We start from the raw sequence: 8,321 nt of genomic DNA on the forward strand, positions 1-8,321 counted from the left end.
TCAAATCCTTTGCTCATTTAGGAATTGGATTGTTTCATTGTTGTTGAGTTTGGAGAATTCTCTATAAATCTGAATATCAATTTTCTTTCAAATATGTGATTTGCAAATATTTTCTCCCATTCTTTGCAGCCCCTGCCACCTTAACTTAGAAATGCTGGTGAAATTCTGGACTCCCACCTCTGAATCAGAATCACTTAGGGGAGAGTCTCTAGGCTCTGAATGTAAATGAAAATTCATGGGTGAACTGCTGGGTTGAGACTGCCTTGAGGGCATTTCAAAGAGAAAACAACATTCCTTGGAACTAACCAAGTTTCACTCAGAAGTCATAGCAGGTGGTTCTTAAGTCTTTTGAACATGTCTACCAGTTATATAACTTAGAGAATGTGGGGGACAGAGGCTGTAAGCACAAGATATATGACAACGTTTCCCACGAGCCTTGCAGGCACCAGGGAGAAATACTTGCTGAGTGCAAAGTTAGGGACAGTGTGCTGAAGACCACGGCTAGAGGGCAGGGACCAGTGTAGGTTGTAACACGCTAAAGCACTTATTATAAAGACTGTAATGGAGTCAGAGGAGATTTGCCAGAGGAGGTGAGGAATGAAAAACCCCTTAATTTGTGAAATCACTGAGGGAACTTCTTGTTTGGCAACGGTCCTTAACTCTGCTGAACACTAGTGTCACTTGGGAACTTTAAACAAACAAAACAAACAAACAAACAAACTCAGGCCCAGGCCCTGACCCCAGTCCAATTAAATTAGCCTCTTCTAGATTGGGACCCACAGGTGGTATGTTTGCAAAGCTTCCCAGGTGATTTTAATATTTAACAAATGTTGAGGACCACTGGTCTAGAGAAAGGGTCATGTTGATGAATTTGTGAGGCTCTAATGTGGAATACCAGAGTTTCTGTAAAAACCTCCATGCTTGACCATCCACCTGGCAGAAGTAGATGCTGGTCAGGCTGGGTCAGCAGATGTTTACTGGCACAGCTCACCTGTCACACCCAGACTCGCAACCCTGTGAGAAGTCTCCCCTTCTTAAAAATGCATGAATCTCCCTTACCTGGAGGTTTCAGATACTGGCAATCTATGCATCAAGATAAATGAAAATGTACTATCCTGTGATCTCATGGGGTCTTGTGGTTTCACCTTCCAATCATACTCCTGCATCCCCAGTCTGCGTCTCCAGACACACAGCTCATCCACCAACTGCATCTACATCTGGTTTCCTGACACCTCAAATCTAGCATACCCTGAACTGAACTCATTAATAACCCCACTCTTGCTTCTGTTCTCCAGCCTCCTGGTCTACAGAAGCACCACCCTCCTAGATGCACAAGATAGCACAATGTGGGAACTGCCCTGGCTTCCTCTGCCCCCTCACTACCTTCACTCCACTTAATTACCAGCTCTTTCTTGCTTCTGTCCTTTCTCCCATCTGGACTACCTAGTGCAGCCCTCACATACGTTCCCACCAAAGCCTCCCAAGAGGCAGCTCTGCTTCCTGTCTTCTCCCCTCCCAGCACTGCAGCTAGAGGGATTGATCTAATGTCAAATTCTGACCACGTCAGTTCCTACTTACAATTTCTCAGTGCCCCCCCCCCCACTGTCTATGAGACAAGATCCTCCTGCTGACATCTCCACACTCGTCTCCTATCATGTCTCAACTCTCCAGCAACACTGTAGTCAAGACTGCCTCTGAGCCTTTGCTTACACTGTTTCTGCTACCTGAAATATATTACCCACACTCGCTTCACTTAACCTCTATCCTTTAACTTTCAGCAAGGCCCATCTGCTTCAGTGAGTATTGCCTGACCTCCTTAGTCTAGGACCTTCCTAAGCTAAGGTGATTCTCATCTGACTCTCATCCAAACATAATGCTGCATGATATCTGCTTCTGTCTCTGTCCTATCCAGTTCCACCCAGTTCCTGGAAGTCCCAGAAACTTGTCCTGTGCCTAGCCCAGAGAGGGTGCTCAATACATATTTGCTGATTTAATATTGGCCAGATGATTGAGGAGTCTTCTTAGGAGTGCATTTGCCATAATTTATAAGATTTAGGGATTAGGAACAGTGGGAACTTTGGGGCAGAGGGGGAGTTTCCCCAGCTACAGGAACACATGGCTACTGGCTTGCTAATTGTTGGGAAAGACCACTGCTGGACATCATGGCATGAGAAAAAGGCGGGGATGGATTTCTACCAATGGGTGTTTTGGGTCAAGTTCTGGGGGTCATGGACATCCTTCTTAATGAGACTTCGGGATGGGGACTGTGGGAGACTGGATGATAACACCCATTTTGTGTGGCTTTAAAGGATTCTGGAAGGAATACTCTGGCCCTCTGGGGGATTAAGAGCTTTCTCTAGCTCTTTCATGTTAATTGAAAGGGAGGGGCTCCAAGGCAGCTGGTAAAGTGATATGGGTTGGCCACTTGGTACTTCTGCACCAGATCAGCCAACAGGAAAGTGAAAAGTCAGTTCCTGTATAGATGACACTGTTTATGCCTTAAGCAAGGAGAAAACTCTTCATGCAGACTCACACAGGAAGGAGAGATGAAACCCAACTGTTAGCTGGGCAGGCAGGTCTGGGGTTTGTCAGCTGCTGCATGGCCACTGAGTTTCCTCTTTCATCCCCTTTCTTACCATAGTAGACTCTTCAGAGTCTCTGCTTTGGTGAGATCACACTAGTGAAATGAGGCTGGTGACATCCCTGCTACCTGCCTCACACCTGTGATTGGATTCAGGACAGATCAAGGATGTGGATACACTGTTATCTTCCAAGTGTGTTACATGTGTAAAGACAATTATTATTACTGTGACTTTTATTCTCAAAAAAAGTCTTCTCTTACTTGGAGCTTTTCTCTGCGTCCTTGTCCTGCCATGGAGACCTCTTGGCTCTATTTCTCACTCGAACTCCATTGCCCTCTTTCTTCTTGTAAATCATGATACCAGGAAAGAGTCTTTAATTTTCAATGAGACAACAGTGATTAAGAGGTTAATTCCAAGAGAACAAAAGGCTTAGGCTTCTTTAGAATCGAAAATGGAAAGAAGGAGTTTGCGCTGGGGAAGAGTGGTGAGACCTTGGCGCCTGTCCTGGATGTGTGGGCCCAGGCAGGGCTCTTCCCCTTTAGATGGAGGATTCCTCATTTTGAAGAGGAAGGCCTGGGACCAAATGTTTCCTTGGCTCCTTCTCTGATCCCATTTTCAATAACGCTAGAGACTCATAGATCTGCCTCAAATTAGTACCATCTTTTGGCCTAATTGAAGAATATCCCAGGGTGCTAAGAAAACATGCAATTGAGATCAGTAGACCATTCGCCTTAATCTGTTCAAAATCGTAGAGTAAGGAAGTCACTATCACCACAAACCACCACTACCACCATCACCACCACCACCAATCACCCTCATGACAAAGACAATTCCATTTTTTTAAAAACTGGAAAAATAATCTATAAAAATGTCTTAACTTGAGGGTTGATGCTAATGCCAAGAAGCATCAGGATGTGGGACAGGAGACAGAACAGGCTGTGGAATGAACTTCTAGGTCTGAAGTTGTAATCTCAAGAAATCAATGTGGATTAACTGCTAGTAGTTTATATCAGAGTAACAAAATAGCTTCTTTGACAACATTATTAGACAGAGAGATCATGGAAATTCCAGTGATAAAGAGTATCTGGACTTTCCCTTGACAAATAAATGGATTAAGAAGATGTGGTACATATACATAATGGAATACTATGCAGCCATATGAAGAACAAAATAATGCCGTTTGCAGCAACATGATGGAACTAGAGATTCTCATACTAAGAGAAGTCAGAAAGAGAAAGGCAGATACCATATGATATCTCTTATATGTGGAATCTAAAATATGGCACAGATGAACCTATTTACAGAACAGAAACAGACTCACAAATATGGACAGCAGACTTGTGGTTGCCAAGAGGGAGGGGGAAGGAGGGAGTGGGATGGACTGGAAGTTCAGGGTTAATAGATGCAAAGTGTTATATTTAGAATAGATAAGCAATGAGGTCCTGCTGTATAGCACAGGGAACTATGTCCAATCACTTGTGATGGAACATGATGAAAGATAATATGGAAAAAAAAAAGGAGTATCTGGACTTCATCAAGATTTTTGAGACGATTCCTGATACTCTTTTGAAAAGATGAAGAAATATGGATTGAATAGTATAAGAAGTTAAATTTTCTTAAAAAGTGCATTTATTTATTGAATTAACATCTTTCAAGAGCATATAGCAGAATGTCTCAGAATGCTGTAATGTTTATCACTTTTATTGATGACTTTGTTGAAGAGGTCCTGCTCATCAGATCTGGGGAACAAGAGGAAGCCAGCTGAAAGGGACAGCATATATACTGGATAATAGAATCAAAGCCAGAAAGTCTGAGCAAGCTGGCAAGACAGACCAGACAAGATAAAATTGGGAATAAATGGTCCCAGACAGTGTCCATATAAGCGTGGGATAGTGGGCAGGTGATACAGTTCAAGAACAAGTTTAAAAGCGACTTGGCTTTTTTCATTTGATACTAAATTCAATAGCTAGTATATATTCCTAGTTCAGCCTTAGAGGGTTTTAATAGAAACATGAGATGAGATTTAAGGAAGTGATAATCTCATTCTATTTGGGGCTGATTAAAGTCTCCCTTGAAATTTTGTATTTTATTCATGAAGAATAAAGAAATTAAATAAAATTGGGGCAAGAGTGATCATGATAGTGAGGACAAAGCTGGAGCCAGTGGCCTGTGGGGCAGCCTGGAGCTGTGGGAAGGGCACTGGCCATGGAGTTGGGAGCCAGGTTATGCCAGTAACTATCTGTGAGATCCTAACCAAGCCAGTATTTCTTTCCGGAGCTGATGACAGGCCTCCCTGATGAGACGTATGGGTGATGGTGGTTGGCTAGGCTGCCCTCTTAAGTCCTGGCCCTCTGCTCTGGCCACACAAAGGGTGGGGTCCTTTTTCCTACTTCACCCATCCAGAGACAAAGCCTCTTGAGGCTCCCCCCACCCCCAGCAAAATTTTACACTCTTGAAATGCCATTAACGTTTGAAAATGACACCAGTAGTTCCCCTGGGAAGCCTTCAAAAGTACCCATTCTCTGACTACGTGGGAAGTTGGGGATGATGACAATTCACAACTACATCATCACACGTGTCCTTTACTGTGGCAGTAAAGTAAAAGGCCCAAGAAAACGGGCTCTAAAATCATAGGGGCCCATAGTTAAAACTCAGCCTCTCTATCACTAGCTTTGTGACTACTTAAACTTTTGGAGACTCAGTTTCCTTGTCTGTGAAATAGGGTTACTAATAGGCTTGTAGTGATGACTATGAATGTACAAAATACAGCACAATGCAGGGGCACAAAAGTCAGTGCCCAATAAATCATATGGCTAATGTCCCCACTACATGTACTACCCCCATCCCTCCTCTTTCTCCCCTTCATCATCCTCTGGCCAGGCACTGTGTTGGTTGCAGGGCACACAATGGGAAACAAAATTCATACCCCTGCCTGCACCAGGCTTACAACCTAACCAGCACTGTCCACTTGAACTTTCTGCAACAAAGGAAATGCTCTAGGTGTGCATTCTCCAATATGGTAGCCAGAAGCCATATGTGGCATTTAAGCACTTGAAAAGTGACTAGCGTGACTGGGAAACTGTAATTTAATTTTAATGAATTACATGAAAATGCAAATAGTCACATGTGGAAATGCACGGCACAGCTCTAGACAGCCTTCAGATGTATTTCTGAGGCTGACCAATCTGAGCAGAAAAAAGATACATTGAAAGAGAAACGTACATAAAGCACCCAGTACAGTACCTGGAAAATTCTATTTGTTCACTCATCATATTCAATTGTCTACTGTGCATAAGTACTCTCTCAGGTGCTGGGAGTGCCATGCTAGCTGTACCTTCATGGGGTTCACAGTTTGGTGGGGGATGTACAGATAAGTGATTTCACTACAAGGAGCTAAGTGCAGGCACAGGTGCTGTGGGTATAGCAGAAAGGTCTCTAACCTAGATGAGCAGTTGGAGAAGGCTTCTGTTTTAAGACTGGAGCTGAGTCTTAAATAAGCAGATCTCACACTGGGGGCTCGATTGATATTTATCCCACTTATAACAACAGATTATATTCCAAGGCTACTAAGCCCATTGCTGGTGGCAGAGGTGGCTATGGGCAAATGCAGCCCTAGGGAAAACTCAAAGCAAGGCCAGTTAGCTTTCTTTGAACATTTTCCCTTTGAACTACTTAATTCAGTTTCTCTTTTGTGGCCACATTTTCTTCACCTGAGGACATTTTTGGATGATGTATTTACTTTCTATTTCCTGATTGGTAGTCACAAACCATGAGTAGGTGAGGGGCAGGGAGTTGGGCAGGTGAATTCTGTTACATATAGAGATGTCAACTCCCCCTGTGGTTTGGTTGTGGAATTCTGTTACTAGGTGTAAACAAACAGCTCTGTGAAAATATGAAGAATCTGTAACCCACTGGTTGGGCTGGCTGGATTTGACTCTGAGAGTGATGTACCTTCATAGAAGTGAGGGCTAATTACTCGTGTGGAGGAGTGGGATGCTATGCCATTTATATATTTTACACAATAGTCTGGTTTGTTCAAAGTTAATATGTGATGTCTAGCCAGAGAATTTTTTTTTTTTTGCCATTTCCTGGGCCGCTCCTGCGGCATATGGAGGTTCCCAGGCTAGGGGTCCAATCGGAGCTATAACTGCCAGCCTACGCCAGAGCCACAGCAACGCAGGATCCAAGCCACGTCTGCAACCTACACCACAGCTCACCGCAATGCCGGATCGTTAACCCACTGAGCAAGGGCAGGAACCAAACCCGCAACCTCATGGTTCCTAGTCGGATTCGTTAACCACTGCACCACGACGGGAACGCCTAGTCAGAGAATTTTGCAGCTGACACTTGCACACATAAAAACAGGCACAGCCTTACATGAATGGTTTTCATAATCACACTTGTGTGTATACAGCAGGATGATATGATGATATATGTCAATCCTCCTTGCAGGAAGCCAGGGACATACTCATGTGATCTGGCTTGGTTGTGTGAAGCCCTGGTATATTTGAGTTCCTAGAGGTCATCCACTTTGACTGAGGTCACCTCCAGGGGATGGAAGTATAAATTGATGTATCTTTTTTCAAAACTGGCTTGTCCTATATATCAGGAGACTCAAAACATTCATGCCCTTTGGCCTAGTGCTTCTGCTTCTGGGAATCTATCCAAAGGAAGTATTTGAAAATGTGTGCAGTAAGACTTTGCCCAGGGTGTTGCACAGAGTTGTGTGTGATTGCTACACACAGGAAACATCTTAAATGATTAGCAGTATAATAATATGCAGCCATGAAAATGATGTCCATGAAGGGCATTACTTCAACACTAATGCTGGGGAAAAAGCAGAGAAGCAATAGCTACAGAGGCTAAGCAACTACTCAGTTGTTGCACAGCCTAAGTCTGAATCCTGACTCTGCCACTTACAGGTTGTGTGACTTGGGCAAGTCCCTGAAACTCTGTGGGGTTGATAATAATGCCTGCCTCAGGATTTCTGAGGATTAAATGACACAGTGAACAATGTACTGAGTAAATATTGGCTCTCTATGGACTGTACAATTTCAAGGCATAAAAATAGATGAGAAAGTAAATTTGCTAACATACTGGCCAGGTGGAATCTGGGTGGTGGAACTGTGGGTAGTTTGATTCTTTGCACACTTTTCAACTTCCCAAATTTTCTGCATTCAACATGTATTATTTTTATACTAAAAAAGTATATTATAATGTTGTAGTACAATGTGATTTAAAAAAAAAAAGATTTTTACCGCAACAACAATAAACATACTTCCCTTTCAGGAGAGAAGCTAGGGGCAGCCTCTCCTCCAGGAATCAGCAGGAAAGGGAAGAACTGCTGCTTTTTGGGCACTTCCCCTGGCAGAACCTCACAGTGCACATTTGTGACCTCTGGGAGGACAAGTTTGGCAGAATCCTTCCTCATCTGTTGAAGGTGCTCTGTGCAGATCTGAGGAGGAGTTGGAACAGATGTCCTTAGGACTTAGTAGTTTCACCTGTCTCTGAAAGTCTAGATCCAAGTCGCTCTGATATTTATCATTTTCTCCCATGTCCTGGTTGATCTCAACCAAACACTGACATGAAATTGTAAGGTGAGAAAGGCTCATCCACTTGCTTCCCACCCCTAAGCTCCTCTCAGAAAAATGCTCATAATAATGCCTGCACATAAACGTTAAGGATGACCAGATGACCAGTAAAGAAAAGTCTTAGATGAGAGGTCCACAGGGAAGTTAG

The 8,321-nt window shown here is 43.4% G+C and overlaps 1 protein-coding gene across 8 annotated transcripts in view; it reads right to left on the bottom strand.

The window, feature by feature from the left end:
* Nucleotides 1-8,321, bottom strand: part of DGKG (diacylglycerol kinase gamma) — a 211,808-nt gene that overhangs the window by 201,593 nt on the left and 1,894 nt on the right. The gene's annotated exons all lie outside the window — the stretch shown is intronic.

Source organism: Phacochoerus africanus, chromosome 1, assembly GCF_016906955.1.
Source record: "Phacochoerus africanus isolate WHEZ1 chromosome 1, ROS_Pafr_v1, whole genome shotgun sequence".
In the NCBI taxonomy this organism is placed as follows: domain Eukaryota; kingdom Metazoa; phylum Chordata; class Mammalia; order Artiodactyla; family Suidae; genus Phacochoerus; species Phacochoerus africanus.